Here is a 24,890-nt window from a genome sequence, read left to right on the forward strand (position 1 = left end):
AGAGATCACCCTCAGAGCTTGTTTCTATACAGAGTCAACTCTGAAATGGGCTGGCCACGGACCTCTGCTTTCCCAACCCCCAGAATCCTGCACCCATGTCTCTGCCTTGCTGACTGACGTTCCTGCTCAGCTTTTCAGATATACCAGAGGGGGCCATAAAAAAAGAACAAAAACTAACAATGCTTCCCGAGAAAGTGATTCTCAATTATTAATAAAAAAAAACAAATAAAAAACATTACTTTTTTACTCTTTGAGAGGAAGTTCATGTGGCTTATTCCCCGTTTCCCTCAGATGGAAACAACTATGGTGCAAAATGGAAATTAACTCATGTTAACTACAATCCTGGGAACGCGTGAAGTCGGCCCTACCTGCATCTGTCTGTATTAGGAACCATCTCAAGTTTGGGGAAATACACAAAGACACTCCCCCTGCCCCATGAAAGCAAACAGAGGCCAGTTTTCAGAGCCTGCTATAGAAAGAGAGTCAGCCACCATCACCTAAATCTGTAATATTCTCTAAAGCAGGCAGAGTAGAAAACAGTATAGAGAGAAAAGGGATGGATTTAGTTGTGCACTGATTGGAGGTTATTAGCTTGAGGGCCTGGAGGCAGATAACTAGAAGGGGGGTACCTCATGTGTCAGTTTGGGGAGCATCCTTCCCCTTCTCTGGTGGGTCCTGGATTGGCAGAGAGGCCAAAACACCAGAGACCCATTCTGTTGGAGAAGCTGTGTAGCGCTGCTTGCTTGAGTCTGTGACAGGTCTGAGTTCTATTGCCATATATGGTCTGTCCATTGTCTGTGTTTTCAAGTCTCTCAAGTTCATTTCCAAAGCCACACCACTTAAAAACGATGACGAGTTAAGGTTAGTAATGTATGTATATACAAGAACAAAATAGATTTTAAAGAAATGATAAACTGCAGATCATCTGTTAGCCAAACCAATAGCCTTTGAGAATGATCATAAATGTAAGTTACTATCGTAACTCCTAGAGGCTGTAAACACTGGAAGAGATCTTGGTGGTATTTGGGGCTGATTCTTTAACTTTCTATATAATGAGGAACAGGATGTCCTCATTTCTAAAATGAAGAACAGAATGGCAAACTGATTTGCCCAAGGACATACAACTGATGAAAGGCATGGTCTGTTGAGGTGTTCCATGCTTAGTGTGTACAAATCAAGATGCTCTCTCTAAAATATTTCATGGGGAGTATTCTCCGGGGGTCCCCTCTTCAGTGAAGCTTTACTTTAAATCTGAAATCCACACGTTAAGTTAGGTAGAACTAGAGTTGTAGCCATACGTGAAACTTGTACTTGGCATTCTGTTTGTTTGCTTAATATAAACTATTTAGGAATTCCCTGGCAGTCCAGTGAGTAGGACTCCACGCTTTCACGTCCAAGGGCACAGGTTCAATCCCTGGGTCAGGGAACTAAGATCCCATGAGCTGCATGGCACAGACAAAAAAAAAAAAAAAAAGGTAAACTATTTGACTCCCACTGTAAAAGGGTAATGTCCAATTCTGCGTGTTAGAACAAGCCGTTCAACAAACGTACACAGACTCTGACTTATTATATGATAGACAACACCACATCCTGACAGGCATATCGAATGTGTTTGCAAAGTTCCCAACTTCAATATTTATCGAAGATGGCAAAAAGCAACTCTTAATTAGTTACGGTTAATAACCTAAACACATAAGGTGAGCCTGTCATGTAATTAATGACAAGAGCATCATTAGATAATTGTCTATGTGAGGGAGATCCTGTGTTTTTTTGTTTTAAGCATTATTGTTGCGCTGCAGTTACTCATTTCCCCTCCTTTGACTTCCTGGGCATATGGAAAGGAGAGAAGTCTATTTCTAGAGAGGGAATCTTGCAAACAATGATCGAAGTGTAAATGCATGCAAATTCAGTGCTTCACCTTAATACCTCGCTGGCTAATGCTTGTCGGCAGCCACTTCCAAGGTTTTGCTGATTAGCAAATGATCTCAGATAATTATTATTTCATCTACAATTACAAGGATTCGGAGCCATGGCTTCCAGACCAGAGACTGTCCTACCTCTTATCCCGGGTCCTCTCCTCTGGCATTATGCCTCTTCCTACAGCCCAAATTACCAGTGACCGCACCTCACTTTAAATAAATCTCCATAAACTCCTCCCTTGATGAAATCGCAAGCCAGGATCTCTCGATGGCTACAAGACACAAAAGGGCATAGAACTCACAAATAGGGTCTGTGATGGGGTGAGAAAAACCTCACGTACCGTCATTTGATTTCTAACTCCCCCCCGTTATACCTTTTCCAAACCACCGTCACATGTGTTAGCTTTCAAAATTCATACTTGCTGTCTGAAATCAGAATTCTCAGAACACTCAAGACAGTGTTTCAAGGAAATAATTTCAAAATAATTACAAGATAAGATGGAAGTGGCAGCGTATTGCTTTCTGAGGTATAGGAAAAACGAAAAGGTATATTTCACACTTAAGAGGAACAAACTGACCCAATAGAATAGCCTAAACAATGTGGCATGTGATTTAAGAACTCAGACACCAATATTAACTAAATGTGGTAAAGTAACACCACTGTAGTAGGGAATGGGTTGGGTTGTTTACCATTTTTTAAAAACGCGTACCATTTTTTTTTTTTTTTTTTTTTTTTTGCGGTACACGGGCCTCTCACTGCTGTGGCCTCTCCCGTTGCGGAGCACAGGCTCTGGACGCACAGGCTCAGCGGCCATGGCTCACGGGCCCAGCCGCTCCGCGGCATGTGGGATCTGCCCGGACCGGGGCATGAACCAGAGTCCCCTGCATCAGCAGGCAGACTCTCAACCACTGCGCCACCAGGGAAGCCCAAGCCTACCATTTTAAAGCAAATCCTTGTTTCAGCTGCAATGTAGAAAGTAGAAGGGTAGGACACTCTTAACTCCCGGTAGACACTTAATTACATTTGTTGAATGAATGAAAGAATGCATGCCTTAATGAATGGCTACAATGAAAACTGAAAAAAAAAAAAAAAAGATGAATACAGGCAGTTGAATGAGTTCCTTTCCAGAATCCTTTGGGGTAAGAGGGAAGGGGTATGTGCATTGGTCACGTATGTTGGCACATTTTAGCAAAATTTAAAAATCCTTCCGTAACCTTTCAGGGGCCTGTGTGGTACATATTCACAACTTCCATTCCCCTAATCATATTTTCCTGACAAAGGGTACTTAATACAAACCCCACGGATGACACTGACAGGAGAGTCTTGGATGAGAAGCTGCCACATACCAGACCTCCAGCAAATAACTTTTATATCATGAACATCCATTTTCTCATTTCTAAAATGTGCACAGTAAGATCCACCTGCAGGGTAGCCTTAAGGATGAAGGACAATTTCAATCAAGTCCCTTAAAATACAGTAGGTTTGCCGACTAAAAGTGGCTGTCACCATTAAACACACCTGAATAAATTCCCCCTCAGCCAGCCCAGGTGATTTTATGAATCTTGACATGTCCTCTAAGAATATGTTATATCTTCTTTGCTTGAATAACTGCATGGTTGATTTAAAGTGCACTTTTCTTTGAAGTCTTTGTGTTTTTTCCCTTATCCAAATGTAAAGCGAAAACATTTTGAATTACTCCTGAGAATGTGCATGAACCAGGTTTCTAATGTAAGAAACGTATAGTTTCCTCATTTAATACACTGGACTATTGGTTGCATTGTTATATTGACAACGTGCATGCTTATTAACAGAAAAGTCTGGGGGCTGTGTGTAATTATTTTTTTCCATGCAACTGTGGTTTCTGAAAAGTGTAATGCCCTTTACTAGTCTCAACATTTGTTTCCATGTTCCAAGGAAGGATGTACTAAGACACAAAATATCAGTTGAAGAATGAGCAAGAAATTCCAGGTCACCCAGCAACTTGATTGACAACAGTAGGCTTTCCGAAATCTCCTTTAAACACTAAGGTTTAAAGAAGTTATTCCGTGTAAAATTTCAAAGGTTCAATAATACCATTGATCAAGAACTGGCCTATGTATACTGGAACAATATGAAATTATCGATTCCAAAAAGGATAAAGCATGATTTTTAACAAATGATTTATGGCACCACATAAAACAGGGACAACAATTCCTTATATGCGCCATCAGGTTCACTCTCAAGCAGGTCCTAAATGTGACAGGGGAGTCTTACTTGTTCTTTGGCATCTTTAAAAAAAAAAAATTTTATTTATTTACTTTATTATTTATTTTTGGCTGTACCGGGTCTTAGTTGCAGCATGCAGGATCTTTAGTTGTGGCGTGCTTGCGGGATCTAGTTCCCTGACCAGGGATCGAACCTGGTCAGGTTCAACACATGTTTATATTAGGCAAATTTTCCTCAGTTCAGAGTTTAAGGGAGGTAAAAACATCACTTGGAATTTAAAAGGCCACGATAAGGAAACAGGATCAGGAAATTATCTTGAATGAGGTTCTAATGAGGAAGGAAGACCTTTAGAGGAGAATCCAAGTTATACGAGAATCTAGGTGCATTTACGACTTGTGTATCTTTTAATGAGCTCTTAGGAGCAAAAAGGGTGCCGTCATAATCGTACCAGACATGAGGATCAAGTTTGGAACCTTCTTGTACCCTGAGCTTGGATGGGTTTCTTTGCCCCCCACCCTATAGCATAAAACATTTCATTCCTGTTCAGTGGGTTTGACCACCAACTCTCCTCTCCTCACAGCTAAATTTAGAATCAGGCAGGTTCCTAACCCATTAGTTTCTGATCCAAATTACACTCTCTTTTCAGTTCCAAATAGATTAGTTCTCTTCTCCGCTAGATGAGATATATTGAGGTAATTCAAGGAAGTCATAATCTGACTGAATTACTTTTTCTGCCAGCACTATTAGTTGGCCAAAGCTACTTTTAAATGTTGAAAAGCCACTGGTGAGTAAATCTTCAAGGATTGAGATCCTAGGTCAAATTGATTTAGAATATTTACCAATGATGGAATAGTTAAGAGGGCTTCTCTTACTGAAAGAGTCCCACTTGTAAGAAACTACCGTTGTTTCAATGGAGTCTCAAGTTTGCTATTTTTGGTGAAATGCTCTTACTAAGGGGCCATATTATATAAAATGGAAGGTGGTTTTAAAGCATTTTTATAAAGATTAATTTGCTTCAGGGATTACAACTTCATCAGTGCAACAGGAAAACGACCATATACTGAAATTTTTTGCCCTTTTGTCTATTTCAAAGTTTCGTAACAAAACCATGGAATCCAGCAGTGAGAAATAGCTCAATATGACAAAGTCATGTTATTCGTTAAGTGTGAGGAAAGGTAAGAACTTGCAAATGAGGTGATGCTTACTGTATCCTCCTTAGTGGAAACAGAATCTGCCTGCACGTAACACTTAAGCTTCCTGATAAAGACAAGGTCAATCTTCTGCTGCTAAACAATAATTACTCATACCCTGTGTGCACAGTTGGGCTGGTGAAATAGAAAAGCAAAATACCCCACAAAAAACAGAATAAGCCAATGAAAGAAAGATTAGTGAAATACTTGGATATATAATCTCAGGGTCAATAGGTCAAAGAATTGATTCTAAAATATAAGTCAAAATAAAATAGGATGTAGGTCAAACTTCTAAAGACCTAGCATTGAGAAAGAAGGCCATTTTCCAACGTGGTCAATTTTGTTTTGGGACCAAGAAATACAAATATTTTTGACTAAATATTTTAAAATCACAAAACAATCACTGTCAATCTGGGATATAAAATAAGTTCTGATCCTCTAGTTGAGGATAAATATTTTGTAAGGGGAATTTTAGGAAGCTATATGCCATCTATGTGGCCAGTCTGGAAGTCTCATTGTAACTTGTGGATGGAATTTCTGGTTCAATGTGGTGAGTGCAGCCACACATTTGCCTACCTCCCTCCTGGTACCCTACTGAAGTAACAGTTATGTTATAGAAGATAAAATAAATGTCGACACCATGGTAGGGTCAAAAGATGAAAGGGTACTACCATATTCCCAGAACATTTCTAAATGGAAATGAGACTCCATGGGTAGATAAATGATAAATGAACCTTAGAAAGTGCTGTGTGTGGGACCCAGAGATACTATGTAGCTAGAATCATGGCGGGGGTGGGGTGGGGTGGTACATGGAGGTCTACCAGATAGCCACTCACCCCATTATGGTTATGGAGCAGCTGCAGCACCTGTCCTGAGCCAAAGTCCCCAGACCTGCCTTCTAAATATTGTGAGATTTTCACAGAGGAGCTCTTAAGGCAGCTGAGGATGCAAGAAGAGAGGAAGAGCAAAAACCAAGGTGATCTGAGATCACTCTCTGGACACAGGAAACAAATTAATTGAAGGAAGGTTTACCACGAGGTGAAATACACAGGGTCCTCACTTCTGTGAACTCATCCTTCCCTTTGCTTTTGTTGGGATCCTAAGAGAGCCTGTGTGACCTCCATGGGCCCCCTCAGAAAAATCTGCCCGTGGACAGGACCTGGCATCCCCACATTTTTGACAGAAGCCCGTAAGAAACAGAGCCACACAGTGGGAATGCAGTCACTACAGCCACCTACACGAACCCAGGCTCTTATTCAGTAACAGAAGTAGTCAAACAAAGACCAGCTGGTAGGAAAAGAAACAAACAGAATAAAAATACGCCCAAGTCATTCTCAAGATGCCAAAGAACAGGAACTTCCCTGGTGGTCCAGTGGGTAAGACTCCAAGCTCCCAATGCAGTGGGCCCAGGTTCAATCCCTGGTCAGGGAACTAGATCCCGCAAGCACGCCACAACTAAAGATCCTGCATGATGCAACTAAGAGCCAGTACAGCCAAAAATAAATAATAAAGTAAATTTAAAAAAAAAATTTTTTTAAAGATGCCAAAGAACAACTAAAACCATGCAAGTCACGTATAACAGAAGAAATAAAGAAAATCCTCTAAAAACCTAATTAGTATCTTCAGGGACACTCGCAAGGATGTTCCATAGAAAAGTGACATAATGTTATTTTTTAAAAATGGAACAGGGGCTTCCCTAGTGGCGCAGTGGTTGAGAGTCCGCCTGCGGATGCAGGGGACATGGGTTCGTGCCCCGGTCCAGGAAGATCCCACGTGCCGCGGAGCGGCTGGGCCCGTGAGCCATGGCCGCTGAGCCTGCGTGTCCGGAGCCTGTGCTCTGCAACGGGAGAGGCCACAACAGTGAGAGGCCCGCGTACAAAAAAAAAAAAAGGAACAGGGCTTCCCTGGTGGCGCAGGGGTTGAGAATCTGCCTGCTAATGCAGGGGACGCGAGTTCAAGCCCTGGTCTGGGAGGATCCCACATGCCGCGGAGCAACTAGGCCCGTGAGCCACTACTACTGAGCCTGCGCGTCTGGAGCCTGTGCTCCGCAACAAGAGAGGCCGCGATAGTGAGAGGCCTGCATACCACGATGAAGAGTGGCCCCTGCTCGCCACAACTAGAGACAGACCTCGCACAGAAACGAAGACCCAACACAGCAAAAATAAATAAACAAATTACTAAACTCCTACCCCCAACATCTTCAAAAAAAAAAAAACAATGGAACAGTGAATGATAGTTACTAGATAGTTCACCCAAAGTCTCATAACAGAAGGAAGACAGCTAAAGAACAGATCTACGATCCCATAGGATAACAAGGAGTAAATATTCCAGGACATGAAAAAGAATGCATATACATGTATAATTGAATCCCTTTGCTGTACAGTAGCAATTAACACAACATTGTAAATCAACTATACTTCAATAAAATAAATTAAAAAAAAAAATTCCAGAACATAGAGCAAAAATGACAAAGAAATAGAAAGTAAATTGGAGGCATAGCAAAGCTCAAGAAAGTAACACATCACAGGCTACTGAATATAGTTCCCTGTGCTATACAGTAGCAACGTATTGTTTATCCATTCTAGGTATAATAGTTTGCCTCTGCTAAGCCCCACCTCCCAGCCCATCCCTTTCCTAACCACCCACCCACTCTTGGCAGTCATTTTCCTTACTTCTATTTGAGGAGAGTTTGCCAGAGGAGGGAATCAAGAAACTAGAGAGAGGCAATACATCAAATCATAGAATAATTTGATCATTTGTGGAAGAAAGGATTGTGACTTTGGAATGAATGAGAAGAAGGCACCGAAATGAATAAACAGCCACACCACAACACATTCTGATGAATGAAAACCCAGAACCACAAGGATGAAGATTAAAAGGCTAAAAGCTTTGACAGAGAGAAGGAGAAGATGATATTTCTTAAAAACACATCTGGGCTTCCCTGGTGGCGCAGTGGTTGAGGGTCCGCCTGCTGATGCAGGGGACACGGGTTCGTGCCCCAGTCCGGGAAGATCCCACATGCCGTGGAGCGGCTGGGCCCGTGAGCCATGGCTGCTGAGCCTGCGCGTCCGGAGCCTGTGCCCCGCAACGGGAGAGGCCGCAACAGTGAGAGGCCCGCGTAACGAAAAAGTAAAAAAAAAAAAAAAACACATCTCATCGGGCTTCCCTGGTGGCGCAGTGGTTGGGAGTCCACCTGCCAATGCAGGGGACACAGGTTCGTGCCCCGGTCCGGGAAGATCCCACATGCCGCGGAGCGGCTGGGCCCGTGAGCCATGGCTGCTGAGCCTGCACGTCCGGAGCCTGTGCTCTGCAACGGGAGAGGCCACGACAGTGAGAGGCCTGCGTACCGCAAAAAAAAAAAAAAAAAAAAAAAAAAAAAAACACATCTCATCACTTCCCTGGGGACTCGAAAACAGAAAGCTATGGCTGCAAAGTTCAGAAGGAAAATGTGTCCACACCAGAGTTTTACAGCCTAACTATTAAACAGTATCAGAACTTTCCCCAACAATCAAGGGCTCATAATCTTTAGCGCACATACACTTTTTCTCATAAAAACAAATCCTCTGGTATATGTTCTAGCAAAAAAACTTAAGTATAGGGAGAGATAAAACATTCAAAGAACAATACAATGGATATTCAGTGAAGTACTATTTTACAGCGGTATAAATGGACGATTGATAGCTGGACACACCGTGGATGACTTTTACAAATACCATGTTGAGTGAAAGCAGCGAGGCAAGTACACACACAGGGACACACAAAGAGTTCCTACTCTATGAGGCCACTGATGTCAAGTTACGCAACAGGCAGAAGTAATGTGTTGTGACACCAGTCAGCACAGTGTTACCTCGGGGTGGGAGTGAGTGTGCCATGGTTCAGAGTAGCCATGAATGGAGCTTTCTGGAAGAGAGTCATTTGCTACCTTATCTTGGTGGTGGGGACTGAAATCTGTTCATTTTGTGAAAACTCATCAAGCTGGACACTTACTGTGCACTGTTGTGTGTGTTCTGCTACAAGAAAAACTCTCCTCAAATAGAAGGAAAATGACTGGAAGGGGGGGTTAGGGGAGGGACGGGCTGGGAGGTGGGGATTAGCAGAGGGAAACTATTATACCTAGAATGGAGAAACAACAAGGTCCTACTGTAGAGCACAGGGAGTTATATTCAATAGCCTGTGATAAACCATCATGGAGGGCTTCCCTGGTGGCACAGTGGTTAAGAATCTGCCTGCTAATGCAGGGAACATGGGTTCGAGCCCTGGTCTGGGAGGATCCCACATGCCACGGAGCAACTAGGCCCGTGAGCCACAACTACTGAGTCTGCGCGTCTGGAGCCTGTGCTCCGCAACAAGAGAGGCCACGATAGTGAGAGGCCCGCACCACGCGATGAAGAGTGGCCCCCGGTTGCCACAACTAGAGAAAGCCCTTGCATAGAAATGCAGACCCAACACAGCAAAAATAAATACATTAATTAATAAGCTCCTACCCCCAACATCTTCTTTAAAAAAAAAAAAAAATCATGGAAAAGAATGTATATAAAAATATATGTATAACTGAATCACCTTGCTCTACAGTAGAAATTAACACAACATTGTAAATCAACTATACTTCAATTTAAAAAAGAAGAAAATGACTGCCTCTTAGGTTCCATAAAATCTCCACGCACTTGTCAGAGCTCATGCTGTATGCTTTGCAGTGAGAAAATGAACCATCCCGGCGTGAAGGAGATGGCGAACGCACGTCAGGGTTTTCTCATCACCCGTCTATAGGTTTAAAGTCCACTCTGGGATAGCAAAGGCTAGTGGGCAACATCCCAATGGTTTAGCTAACAGCATAAGACGGTAAAGTCGTCTGGACATTACCCTGGCCTACTAGGGCCGTGGAAAATCTCCTTGAAATCTGAAATATGCATGTTTAGGAAAAACAAAGGGATGAGCTTTTTGGATTGAAGGTACCAAATCTTTTTTTCAGACCACTCACCAGCATGGAAGGAGCCACTGGACCACGACTGCTAAACAAGAGAGGGGAATGGGAGGTGAGCCCATTGGGCCCTAGGAGAGGTAACTGCCCTGACCTCCATCTTCTCACGAGTCATTAGAAACCCGTCAGAAAGTGGAGTGAGTATCTGGGGAGTAGACAGCCCATAGGAGCGATCACAATAGCATCAAGAATGTCATATAGTCAACGGTGCCCTGATTGATGAGTTACTCTAGCTGAACGGACCCTGTGCCAGTCACTCTACAACTCTTGTCCCTCTTACCCCTCACGGAAGCACAGTGAGATAGGGCACGTTGTATGCACATCTTAATATGGGCAAACTGTGGCTGATGGGGTGGGAATACTTAGACAGACATGGGCGTTCTGTCTCTGGAGCTGACGGCTATGAACTGTAATGATGTACCGACGCTGAGTGAGAGGCGTGTGGCATGTGTACAGGTCCCCACCTTCCCATTGAGGAATGGCCCTCCCTCTCACCTAAATGGCCGTGGTGGGACCACCAGGTGTAGGCGCCCACTTGTATGTCATCAACATCCATGAGCCCTGTTAGGACTCTCAAGTACAGGTGTCCGTCCATCTCCCATCCACAAGGATGCTCCTGAGAGCTGGACCAGGCTAATCACAATGACTCATTCCTCTGATATGTTCTCCTGCCCCAGAGGTGTGACATCATCGAAGCAGGTCTAATAAGTGTCCTTCAGAGAAGTTCTGTGTATAGTAGCAGAACAGACCACCCCAAATATGCTTCTTTGGCGTAAGGATTTTTTCGAGCCGATTATTTTGAGAAACGGCAGACAGGAGAGAAGCTCTGGAAACAGAGCAGAAGTGACTCTTTTGAAAGGGAAGTTTATATTTATAAAGGAAATCTTCATGTGTAAGGGTGCCACCCACTTTGTCCCAGGAAGAGGATGATGCTACATCACAACAGAGTCTTATCAGTGAAAAAGGCAACAAGTTAAATCTGCGTAACAAACCTTACCCTTGTTTACTGTAATTTCCATGGTAACCCCACCATGACTGCTCCGTGCCCCCCCACCACACACACACACTCTCTCTCTCTCTCTCTTACTTCTCTCTCTTTATCTTTAGCTGAAGATGGCATGTAAGCTGGTGGCTTAGTCTCTATCACAGAGTTAATCATTTTCGCTGGATATGTCCCACATCGACATGAGGTAGACATATTAATAAACTGTTTGTGGTTCTCTTGTGGATCTGTCTTTTATTGCAATGAGGCTTAGCCAAGAACTCAGAAGGGTAGAGGGAAATTTATATTTCCTTTTCTGATTAATCTGGCTTATGCTAGGTATCTATCCCTTGCCACCAAAGGCTCCTTTAATATAAATAGAATAAATCATACTGCTATGCACCTTGATAGGTACATCTGAGGTAGTTTTGAGTAGATGCTTTTTAATCCCATTTTCAAACAACGAAGTTGCATTTCTTTTTTACACACAATCTATTTTAAGGTATTTACTAATCCCAGGGAGATACAGAAATTTGGAACCAAGAAAACCTTAGAGGAAAAAGAAAGCTGAGTGGATAATGAAGATTCAAAATAGATTTTCAAGCAGCAGCAAGCTCCCAAGAAAATAAATGAGAACATGAAAGCCGCTTTGTTGTACAAGCAAGCTTACACACCTCAGGCCGATGCACAGCTGCATGTAGCTACACACACAAAAATTGCCACTTGTGATTAAAATCTATACATCTGTGAATAAGATCATCCCCCCTTTCCCTCACCAATACACATACAGTGACATCAGCTCTGGCAGGGCCTGAAATTGTGTCTCTCTCTGCAATGCTGTATGGTCCCTCCCACCAAGAGAGGTATATTCACATAGTAGGTGCTCAATAAGTATGTGTTGATGAAATGAAGCAAATATGATTCTCAACAGATTCTGCATTTCCCCTCAGGCAATTCCTAAATTCTCCTCCAAGCCCCAGTAGTCTGAGTTCAAGGGTTCTAGAATTATGCCCCTTTGCCATACAAGTTCTTTTGAGCTAAAGGGAATTGAGAACCAGCAGACGCAGGAAAAGCTCTTTACCTTTCCCAAACTGCCTACACATAGAGTACATACATTTCCCCTTTTGTAAAGGAAATGTGTATAAAGGAATGTGTCCCATTTGCAAAGATGTCCATAAGCCAGGAAGAGAGCTTCTTCCAGAGGCAGTTCTTAACCACCCCGAGAGACACTTACCTACCCAAGGAGATAAAGTTCCTCCCTGACCTCCATGAAGTCACCTTGATGAAACCTTACAAGACCAGGACGAGGTGGCTGCACCCAGCATGCAAGGACAGACTGTCACCTACCGAACACAGTGTCTTTGACTAGTGCTTTCAGGGAGAATGGAGTTAGACTGGGGGAGAAAAGAGTGAGAAGTAAACCCTAGCAAGAAAAGGACAAGGAGAGGAAGAGGAGGAAGGAGAAGAAGAAGAAGAAGAGAGGAGGGGGGAGGGGAGGGGAGGGAGATGGGGAAGCAGCAGGGACAAGAAATCAGACTTCAGGTGGAGCAAGTTCTGACTTCCCTGGCTCAGAGGAGCCACAAAAGGAAACGAGAGAGGACAGAGCTGTCAACTACAAACTGGCACGTGCCGGCTACCTCTGCAAGGATTAAAGCATCACCTGCTGCAGCTGCTGACTTTCAACAGCCCCTGAAAGGAGCTCAGGGAGGAGAGCAGAAATGACACACTCGGGGCTCTGGGAAAAACTGGCAGAACGGGTCTTCAGAGAGTTCGATCTTTTCAGGAGCCTATTTTATGAGCCCAGTTCTTGCATCTCCTCCTATCTAGAAAAGCACTAAAATCCTTCATGTCTGCTCCTCGGGACTAACGGTAACCTGCACGAGAGTAGCAGAAACCTCTGCAAAAAAATATGTGCTTGGGCTTCCCTGGTGGCGCAGTGGTTGAGAGTCCGCCTGCCGATGCAGGGGACACGGGTTCGTGCCCCGGTCCGGGAAGATCCCACATGCTACGGAGCGGCTGGGCCCGTGAGCCATGGCCGCTGAGCCTGTGCGTCCGGAGCCTGTGCTCCGCAACGGGAAAGGCCACAACAGTGAGAGCCCCGCATACCACAAAAAAAAATAAATAAATGTGCTTGATTGCGTGTACTCCTCCTTCACCAAAATCACATCTCTACTGACCTACCTCTTGGGAGCAGTTTCTCAGAGCTCTCTGACATCTGAGGTGCTATCTCCCAGGGTACAGTCCTCAATTTGCCCCAAATAAAACTTAACTCACAACTCTCACATTGCGCTTTTTTTTTTTTTAGTTGGCAGAGTTTTCATGTCAGCTCAAAATGATGTAAAGAAAGAAAAAGATAGTGTCTTGCATATTAGGGGAAAACAAGGCATCATATCCCATGCAGCCTGAAGAGAATACTTAGATGAAATAAAGAACGACTGTTCCTCTCTCTCTTTCCCTCGGATTCTCTCCCACACAAGCCCGCATTCAAATCTGGATTAGGAGGTGAATTTAGTATTTATAATCAGATGCATAAAGTGTATATTTCTTGCATCAAGATTATCCTCTTCAGGATCACGGATATATTGAATTTCCACATAAATGAAATGAATAGAACTCTTTCAGGTCAGTGCATCTTACTAGGAATTACCATGTTCGCATACGTGGGAAAGCCAGAGTAGGCATTAACCTCTTTTGCAGTTAACTTGGGGGATAATTACTGCTGTGAAGGAGGAATATTTTTAAAGGAACTAATAGCAAATACTCGCCTTATGTCCTTATATTACGAAAGTTAAAGTGGAGAAACAGATGGACTGTCTATGGGGCGACAGAGCCAGAGGTGTCCTCTTTCCTTGGCAATGACCTCGGGGGGACAGTGCCTCCCTCTTTCTGCCCAAGAGGGCCTGGCGTACGTGTAACTTCCCACCCACAAGACAAGGAGGCTTGCAGTGACCAGCACTGACGCTCAGCTTCCTCTGGAGGCTGGCACCTCCAGGGTTCTGCAGGGGGGTGTTCTCCACAAACAGAGTCACCACAAATAATACTGCGACTTCACACCCTCCCTGGGGTACCCCGTGCCCCTGGCCCAGATGACAGATCACAGTGCACCTGCTGTCAGCCCACGCACAACTCTCCACGGGATGCTGAGAGCCAGGAACCCAGGCAACGCCCTCCTCCTCTGCCTGAGCACCCCAGGCTGCCCACTGCAACTCTAGGCTCTTTGCCTGGGAGCTGGGCCTGAAAACAACTAATCGATAAATGATTGCAAGGATGCAGTTTGGAGAGAGAAAGAAGCTGGCCATTTTAAGGCTCTTTTCTAGGTACGTGTGCATTCTGTGTGGAAAACATAAAAAGATACTGCCTGTAGACATACAAGGTCTAATGCTTGGTTTATCTTCAAGGAAGATTCCAGTAACTCTTATCTTTCCTATCAACTCAGAATTTAAAGATAGAGCCCCCAAAACAAAGAAAAATTAATGTATTCAATGGCCCATTTCTTGGAAAGTTACTTACAACATTTACATAAATGGCATAGAAATGGTTCTAAAGATGATCCATTTAGACCCTGGATTATCTCAAATAGTTGACAAAAATTGGAAAAGACATTGCTGTTCATCATACTATACATACCTAAATCATATCTACATATATGCACATGTATGCATATAAAGCACTACATACCGTATATGACATCACATTACATTCAAAAGCACCATACTGTTATATATGCATTGTTATATAATAATAATATATATTATATCTAACATTATAATAATTTATAACATTATAAATCTATATTATACAGAACATTATATTAATATATCATATACTGTAACATGTCAACATATAGCATAATATATTATTATATACTCTCTATTTCAATTTATTAGATTTTAATATATATGTATATTTCTCAGTACCTCCCCCAAGAGGTTCTTAAGTTTGACAATTTTCACATGTAGCTGAATTACCCTCCGTTTTTCTCTGAACATAGAACCAGTATCTTTTTCTCAGCACTTTAGCTAATGGAAGTCACAGAAATGAAGAGGAAAATCTAATAAAAATGTCTTCTTTTTATTTTATTTTTAGAAGTTCTATCGTATAGTGAACTTTAAATCCTCCTGAAGCTTAAGAAAGGTTTGGGCTCCACTGACCTCATTTCCCCAGTGTCTTCCTTTTGGGTCCTGAACAAGCAGAGTTGATACTTTACACCAAAAAAAAACCCCAGACAATTTATTCACCCTCCTTGCTCTAAGGACATTCAATGAATCTCTAGATACGTTTGAAAAATTCATATATCCTTGAGGCAGACCTTCCCAAGACAAAATGAAGCAGATATTTTTTAAGAGAGGAGAGAAGAAACGCAAACCACCAAAATCCTACAATTATGTAAATATCTGTTAAAATTCAGTCAGAGTGAAGGAACAGTCTGGATTAATGCACGAATGTCTAAGGTCTCTTGAGCAAGTAGGGGAGGAAAAATCTTTCTCCCTCTACCCTTCTAGGTTCACAGTCGACCTCTGAAACTCTTCATTGGTGAGATTTATGGGTGGTCCTTTGTAAAATGAGAAATACCTAGAGAATACGTTTCCACGGAAAGCCCAGAGCCAAGATGTGGCTGTCAGATGGTTTTCTCACACTCACAATTCACTCCAGGTAAAGTCTGCAGCCTAAATATGGTCCCTCAATAAGATGAGGAAGCAACTGTGTCTCCATCACCCCCATCCCCACCCCCAATCAGACCTGGTTTAGCTTTTTCCAAGGAGGGAATCATAAGAGTAGCGGCCATTTAAGTAGGGGATTCTCCCTGGATCACCCCTGTTGTAGCTTTTTCATGGACACTCAACTTTACCCGAAATCATCCTATTTGCTTGTTTGCTCACATATCATCTCAACTCAACTCCCCTGCAGGAGGAATTTGTTTTTGTTTCCGTTACCTAGTCTGACCCTCTGTCCGACGAGGGACCTCAGCTTTTGATTCCCATTCTTTTCTGATGAGCAATGCATCTCTAGATTCTGACTCTGGCTGCATTCTCTTTAAACTAACGAAATACTCAGTGGGCACTGACCACAGGTCAAGCACGATTCTAACTGATCTACCACTATTAACTCGTTTCATCCTTCAAACATCCCAGGGTGGAGGTGCCACCATTTCCTCGTTTCACATTTGAGGACTCTAAAAAGCAGGAAGGCAGACCTGCCCCAAACCATGCATCTAGGCAAGGGAAACATGAGGGTTGAAATCTGTGCTCCAGAGAACTGAACGTACCAAGAAGTTCCCATGCCTTAATCCCTGAAGGCAAAACGGTCTTTAAAGATATAATTATGGGGACTTCCCTGGTGGGTCCAGTGGCTAAGACTCCGTGCTCCCAAGGCAGGGGGCCCGGGTTCAAACCCTGGTCAGGTTTAACTAGATTCCACAATGCATGCCGCAACTAAGGGTCCACATGCCGAAACTAAGAAACATCCCGCACACGGCAACAAAGACCTGGGGCAGCCAAATAAGTAAATAAATATTTTTTAAAAAGGTATAATTATGAGTACTAATGAGTTGACCCTAACTAACATAGGGAGACTACCAAGGTGGTATCCAGGTAGGTTCACGCAATCACCTAAGTCCTTCAAAGCAGAGACAGAAGAGGACATGAGAGAAATTCAAAGTACCAGAAGGATCTGGTATGGCATTGCTGGCTTTGCAGACGAAGGGGGCATGAACCAAGGCATGTAGGTAGCCTCCAGAAGCTGACAATGACCCCTGAGAGAAAGCCAGCAAGGAACCAGGGACCTCAGTCCTGCTCTCACATGGAAATGAATTCTGTCAATCACCTGCATGAGACGAGCAGCTGAATCTCCCCCCAGAGCCTGCAGGTAAGAGCCCAGCCCAGCGAACACCTTGGCCTCAGGTGTGTGAGACCCTGAGCAGAGAATCCAGCCACGCCCACCAGGACTTCTGGCCTTTACAACTATGAGATCATAAACGGATGTGGTTTGAAGCTGCTAAATGGGTGGTAACCTGTTATGGGACGGCAGCGACAGAAATGGACCACAGAATGTAAGCAAAGCAGAAGCAGCATGGTTGCTGTCAACAGTGATGCTTCTCTGACCCACACCTTGATACTGAGACAAACATTCAACTCACGGGGCTCTTGGTACCCAGCTCTTATCTCTTCATCTTCCCTGAGGAATCCCAGGCCTCACCACCAAGCCCCTCCGTTCTCCAACTTTCTGTCCTAAGCCCAACCCCTCGGGTAACATGTTTGCAGGGGGAAGAAGTCACGGACATTTCTGAGTTCAATGGCTATCTCACTTCCCTGCATCAAGGGCAAGAGGAACACCTCACACTCCATCACCCTGACTCCTTCGCCTTTGTCCTTGGTATTACCAAAACTGATAGACTCTGCTATGCATTTTTATGCTGGTCTTCCAGGTGAATCACAACCTAGTAATGTCCTTGCCTGAAGATCTCTCTCTATTCATTCTGCCCTTCTGTGTCTTCTACACATTTGTGAACCCAGTAGAAATATTTTAGATAAATACAGAGGAACAGTAGAGCTATGGATAAAGGTGTGTGTCTGATTTCTACAGTGGATTCTCACCTGTCTTAGAAAAAGTGCAAGTTCCTTCCCACTACCCCCATGGACCCTCATAAACGGGTACCCACTACACATCACTGATGATGATCCACATGATTCCGGCCACGTTCCCTTCACCCACTGCATTCTGGAAAGAGGACTGCCTTTCCTGCTCACCCGACAACTACAGCAGCACCCAGTAACTGTTCGTTGGATTGATTTGCTTCCCTAGGAGGGGCTACACTGGAATTCCTCACCCCACCCAGGAGCTCTCCTGGTCTTAAGACATTCTTGTATTTTCAGAACTTGGTCAAGAAGGGAATCGCTACTCTTTGGGCCACCAATTCTATGAGCCCTTGTCACCTGGCATATGATATTTAGGCACTAGGGGAGTGTTAGTAAGGCTACTGACTTATCTCAGTTTACTTACAGAATCTTAAAGACACACACTACTATATATAAAAAATAGATAAACAACAAGGTCCTACTGTACAACACAGGGAAATGTACTCAGTATCTTGTAATAAACCATAATGGGAAAGACTATGAAAAAGAATAAACATACATAACTGAATCACTCTGCTGTACACCAGAAACTAACATAATGTTGCAAATCAACCATACTTCAATAAAAAATAAAATAAAATTAATCGATTTAATTAAAAAAAATCTTAACGAGGGGGTTTCTGAAAAAAAAAAAGAAAGAAAAAAGATACATGGAGAAGAGGTCAACCCATGAAATATACAGTATGCACTAGTTTTGCATTGCAACTTTAATAGCAAATATACAGGCATACCTCAAGAAAACTATCAATCCCTTCTAACCAGGGTTTGGTCTTAACACAGGTATTCCTGGGACTTGGTCTCAGCCCTGCTCTTGATCCAGAGACCCTCATCACATGAGTTTCTTGTCTTGGGCTAAGGTGGGGTGGTACCTGGATGATGATGATGCAAATTACTGTCAATTAAACTGGCATCACAGTTTAATATCTCATGAAACCTGAACAAGAATTGTTTCTGCCTCTGAAGTATGTTCCTGACTTGCATTTTCATAATATTTAGTATTTAGGCACTATTTATCATAGTACCTATCATACAGGTAACCTAATCAAATTAAATAAAGCCTCGGATGCTCATTTGTAATCTGTAAATCATTAGAACAAGGTAAGTTGTGGGCCAACTAGAAGCTCCATAACTAGCCTCCACTTACCTAGTTCCCCAGGGGTTAATTTTACTCTTTTTGTCTGTTAAATATGTGAGCTCTGGGTGCAGTAACAAAATCTAGTTTCTGAGCTCCTGGTGAAAGAGCCGTGGGGAACAGGGTAACTCTTATCAATATATTTCCAATCTCAAGGCCCCCTCTGAGGACCCAGACTATTGAATTTTTATTTGTTTTCTTCAAGGTGGACCTATAACGAGATATTCCACATCACCCATGCCTCTAGCTCAGTAAGGAATCAACTGAATATCTCAATTAAGTGTTGGTCACCAAATGCCATAGGGGGCTAGCCTAAAAACAACTGGCTAAGGAATTTCCAGGTTAAAGTCGACCTAAATGCAATGTGTAATCCTGGATTAGATCTGGGGCTGGGAAATATATATATATATAATATTGGGGAAATTGACGAAATTTGAATACAAAATGTGGATTAGATAATAAAATATTGTACGTGGTCAAATCTCTTGATTTTTGACCATGTATGCTAGTTATCTAGAAGGACGTCTTTGTTCTTCTTAAAAAACACACTGAAATATTTAGGGATAAAAGAGCATGAAATTACTCTCAAATGATCTGGAGATGAGAGAGAGAGAGAGAGAGAGAGAGAAATGTAAATGAAGCCAAATGTAAACAATTGGTGAATCTATATAAAATGTATACAGTTCTGTATACTATGTTTGCAACTTTTCTGTGTTTAAAATAATGTTAGAATAAAAATTTTCCAAAATAATAAATGTTGGTATGTATAAGCTTGTTCCAGCTTGTAAAAGGGTGACTTTTTTTTTTTTTTTTTTGGCGGTACGCGAGCCTCTCACTGTTGTGGCCTCTCCCGTTGCGGAGCACAGGCTCCGGACGCGCAGGCTCAGCAGCCATGGCTCACGGGCCCAGCCGCTCCGCGGCATATGGGATCTTCCCGGACTGGGGCACAAACCCGTATCCCCTGCATCGGCAGGCGGACTCTCAACCACTGCGCCACCAGGGAGGCCCTAGAAGGGTGACTCTTGATAGGATATAAAATCCGGTAATGAGCGTACACCCTGAACATGTGAAGAGTTCAGCCGTCATCTTTGAAGGAAGATATTAGCCATGAATCAAATGATGAATACAGGGACTTCCCTGGTGGCACAGTGGTTAAGAGTCCGCCTGCCGATGCAGGGGACACGGGTTCGTGCCCCGGTCCGGGAAGATCCCATATGCTGCGGAGCGGCTGGGCCCGTGAGCCATGGCCGCTGAGCCTGCACGTCCGGAGCCTGTGCTCCACAACGGGAGAGGCCACAGCAGTGAGAGGCCCGTGTACCGCAAAAAAAAAAAAAAGATGAATACATAAATATTAAATAGACTATGCAAACCAATAAATATGAGGTTACAAGATTTGCAATAAGCATGAATTTATTTCCATTGTGTTTGTTTTAATCTCCAGTTGCCAGTTTTATGAGATTCAGTACCCAATGTATTTTCAATGAATTCAACATAGAAAATGCATTTGTAGTATGTTTACCGTTGTTTAAGACCCTGGCACAATCTGCTTCATGGCTTCACCTTCCAAAAGAAAAGAACAAAACCCCAAATTTCTTCTTTGATTTGCTTGCTTCATTGTCTCCTTCTTTTAGACGGACATTGACCCTTAAAGATTTCCTTTCACTTCAAAAACTATGTATTTGACGTGGGCATGTGCTTACATAAAAAAGGGAACAAAAGGATGGGCTACAGCACTGATTTTGTGAAATCCAAAAATCTGAATTACGGTTTCTCAGTTCTCACAAACTCTTGCAGTTTCCGCACTCATATCATCCAATGCAAAGAGATTTGGAGACCACATTATGTTTTACAACCACTGATAGCACTTGAACTAAAAACATTTTCTTGTCATGTCTCGTTCGTCCTCCTGAGCCATCTTATCCATCACTTACCCCTACACCATGTGGCTGTGGATTCGAGAATTATTTAAATTCAAATCCACTGTCTTTTGTGCTTTTGCTAGTTTACCTTGTGAAACTTTAGTGATGATGCTGCGTTTACCTGAGCGTTACATTTGCTGTGTCCTGACTTTCCAATGAATAACTGAAATGTTGCTAGAAGATTTTCCTCGGTCAGGGCGCCTTTCAATCTTCCGTGCCCTCAGGATCCAGATTTAATGTGAAGGTGCCTCTGTAGGAAGAGAGCAATCAAATTGTCTCCCAGGTTGGATGGAAAAGGTTCTTACACGGCTACCTCGATTCAAGAATTGCAAAGGAATAAATAAACAATAAATGGTTTTGCAGTGCCAAGAGGATAAAACAGCCAGCAGAAATGGGAAATAATTCTTATCCCACCAAACTTGAAGCAGAAGAACTCCTGCAGTTTAAAGAATGTGGCTCTGGAGACGTAGCGAGTCCCAGATATGTCTCTACGAAAATTTACTTCGGTCTACTTTGTGGTATCTTATTAGATACCATAGATTCACAGGTTGGAAGCTTATTAGATTCACAGGTTCGAAGCTTCCTTGGGGGAAAAAAATATGATATCATAAATTAAAAGGATTCCTAGATTTTTGTAAATTGAGTCTTATCTTGCCTTATTTTGTGTTTGTATTATATAGGGGACCATCTACATCAAAGCAATAAATCAGACCACCAAAAATCCGAATTTCCAGACACACAGTGATTAATTGAGAGCTTACTAGGCTGAAGTGACTCCAATGTAAGAACACAACACAAACAGATGATCACCTTTTGTCTTAAAACTTCCTCCCTCACACGGGGCCAATCAGAGTCCTCCTTCTGGGGACAGGACTTTGGATCTAAAAGTATCCCATCCAACATGAAATGGTTTCCTGAAACCGGAGACAGTTACGTGGCAGCTAAGTGGAGAAAGACAAACCACAACAAAATAAGAATGTAGCACGTGGCCATGTGTTAAAATGTAAAGTTTTCAGGAAAAGGTAAGAATTGTGACTCTCATGCAGTTATAAAATGAATAGGCGTTAAAGATTTCATTTCACTCCTATAGGAAAGAGGCAGGAAGATGTTACCATCTGTGTCAAGGAAAAATCAACAATGCATATGGAGTAAAGGAGCCGAATTTCAAACGAAGCAAGTATTTTTCTTTCACTGGGAGGAGGAGAGTCTAACTCCACAGTCAGCTAGCTACAATTTCAAAAGAGATACAAAATATCTAAAAGGCGATGAAACAAGCACTAGAAATCAAGACAGCCCAGAAGGGTGTGCTACCGGAAATGCAGAGATTTCTATGGAAGTACAACTGGTACCCTTCCACCCTCAAACACCCCCCCACCTCCACCTCTGTAGTGGAGCAAAATTTGCCCTCTCTCATCCCCCTCCGATGTGTTTCTTTGGGAAGAGGATTAATTTAGGCTGATTAATTTTAAGTAACAGAAAACTCAGGAAGTCTTTCTTTTTACCTCCCATTGGCTGCCTAAAGAATTTAGATAGAGGGCTTGTTGTTCCTGGAATGGAGCATCACCAGACATGTGTGCAAAGAATACGGGCCATGTGGGGTGGGGAAACTCAGCAGGTCCTGGAGATCGGAGTCCACTCCGTGTCCCACTGTCTGCATTGGTCCTGCAAACACGAGTTTATAAAATTTCCTTTTCCATCCCCTGTGAATTGCGTTCCTTCTCTTTGAATCCCAAATCACTCCCCTAACATCCTCTTTTGTCTTTAGCTGAGGATGGTGTTTAAGGTGCGGGGTTCAGTCATTTTGGAAATGGACTCAGTTTTCCTGAATCTCTCTCATGTACACATGGTATTAAAATGTTATGTGATTTTTCTCCTGTTCACCTGTCTCCTGTCCATTTAATTCTTACACCTGCCAGAAGAACCTGGAACAGTAGAGGGAAATGTCTTCCTCCCCGACTCCCCTAATGCCACAAGTTTTAATCTGATCTCTCATTCAGGGTCCACACCGAATGCTATTTATACCATAAAGCCTTATTTCATTCCCTCGACAAGGAGGGCCTTTTCACCTCTTCCACACTCCCAGACACACATCTGTAATTCTCTGCAGTACTTATCACGCTCTAATTTGAATTACAGTGACACATGTCTGCATTTGCATTCCTTTGGTCTATACCAGAGTCTCAAGCAAAATAGACACAGTTTAATGAAGTTTTGTGAGATGAATGAATGAACATTGCTCATTCCTGTTGGAAGTCCTCTCTCCCTCTAATGGATATCCCAATTCTGTAAGGCATGTACACGTTATTTTTACAGCCTTCACATCTGCGGCAGTCGACGCTTGTTTGCATTATCTGCTCTGGGCAAGAACTATTCCCAGAACCAGGGGCACACACATGTGCACACCACACACACAAACACACACACATTCTCTTGAGAAGTTCTCCCCCAGTATCCCAACATACTAAGATGAGTCCATTAAACACGCTGGCACTGGGAGGTCTCACCCTCTGGGCAATCCTAATTATACCCAGAGAGGAATGAGGCCAGGAGACACATACAAACATATTCTTCTCCAGCAGGAAGTTGGAACTTCCTGATGTTGGAGATTTAGAGGCACTAATCCTCTGAACCCAGGTCCAGCAAAGTCAGCATACTAGAGGGATGAAACAGCCTCATCCCGTGAGCATGCAGAATTGGTAAAAGCAGGGTAGGGAAAGATGATTTTCAGAAAAATGTAAAAGCATGACTCTCACCACAGATAAAAAATAAACACATGTTGAGGATTTTATTTCACTCTGTCAACGAGACACCCAGACAGATGTTATCACTGGTTCAAAGTGGGGAATGAGAGGGGCAAAAATGAATTGTATGGAGCAAGGAAACTGAACTGTAATTGGAGGCAACTCCTTTTGGCGGGGAGGTGGTCACTTAAAACTGCTGAGCAGGACAGTTTGTAAATCTATCAGTTACCTCCAATTTACAAAGGGGTGCACAATAGCTCAGAGACAATGAACAGGATGACAGCCAGCATCCTGGAGGAGTGCAGGAGAGCTGATGCACAGTTTTTCACTAAAGTGCATTTTTTTTCTCTCCAAGATCACGTGGAAAAAGGGAGGGAGAGCTAAGGCCTGTTTTCTAATATCTTTGCTGTGCATCGTTTCATTCCTCAGGAGGCCCTGCTCTATATCCCCCTACCAGTTTCTGAAGGATGCTGTGCATCCCTGTAATAAATTCTGTTCATTTTGTTGAGCACGTGTAACAGGATTTCTATTGTTTGCAAACAAAAGCGCCTTTGATAACATTCATGTCATCAGGGGGAAAAGGAGGTAAACCTTGCTGATGAGACTCTGAACCTCTGATTTCCTTCCTTTTCCAAAATTGTTTTGGTTAAAGACCTAGGGCACCCTGGATAGACAGTCACATAGGTCCACGTAGTTCCCGAGTACCTCGATGCTGGTGTGTGGTCCAGAAAAACATACAATAAAATAAATAATGGAAAGAAGCAATGGTCTTAGATGACCGTACTTGGAACAGGTGGTCAGGGTCATAGCATCGTCATCATTACAAAGGAATCTTTTCTTAACAGCAGAAGGTCTAGAAACACACGACCAGCATTTCTACTCAGCAACCGTAGACTGACGCTGAGTGCACACCTGTCCCACACCACCTGGAGTTCCCACCCAGACAATCCCATCCTTGAGGGTTCTCTACCTGGCCCCCAAAGACATCAGTGTCCAACCCTGCCTTGACCCCCAGCCCCAGAGTCTGGCCTGCAGGAAGACTCTTGCTCCCTCCCTGCTTACCTCCTACAGCCTGGGCTGCCCAAGGATATCTGCTATTCCCCTTCAGGCTACAGTTGACATTCTTTTGTCTTTATTTCACCTGGAGTGACTCTGAGTCTACAGAGGAACTTTGTCACAGTTCCTGAG

At 43.1% G+C, this 24,890-nt stretch overlaps 1 long non-coding RNA gene across 2 annotated transcripts in view; it reads right to left on the bottom strand.

The window, feature by feature from the left end:
- The window catches only part of LOC308608563, a 149,067-nt gene extending 127,868 nt beyond the window's left edge, over window positions 1-21,199 (bottom strand). For both annotated transcript variants that reach the window (XR_014014196.1, XR_014014197.1), the window contains exon 1: window positions 21,083-21,199. This is a non-coding gene — a long non-coding RNA (uncharacterized lncRNA). The remainder of the gene's footprint in view (window positions 1-21,082) is intronic.
- Window positions 21,200-24,890: the final 3,691 nt, after the last annotated feature.

Source organism: Mesoplodon bidens (assembly GCF_964165515.1).
Source record: "Mesoplodon bidens genome assembly, chromosome: X".
Taxonomy (NCBI): Eukaryota; Metazoa; Chordata; class Mammalia; order Artiodactyla; family Ziphiidae; genus Mesoplodon; species Mesoplodon bidens.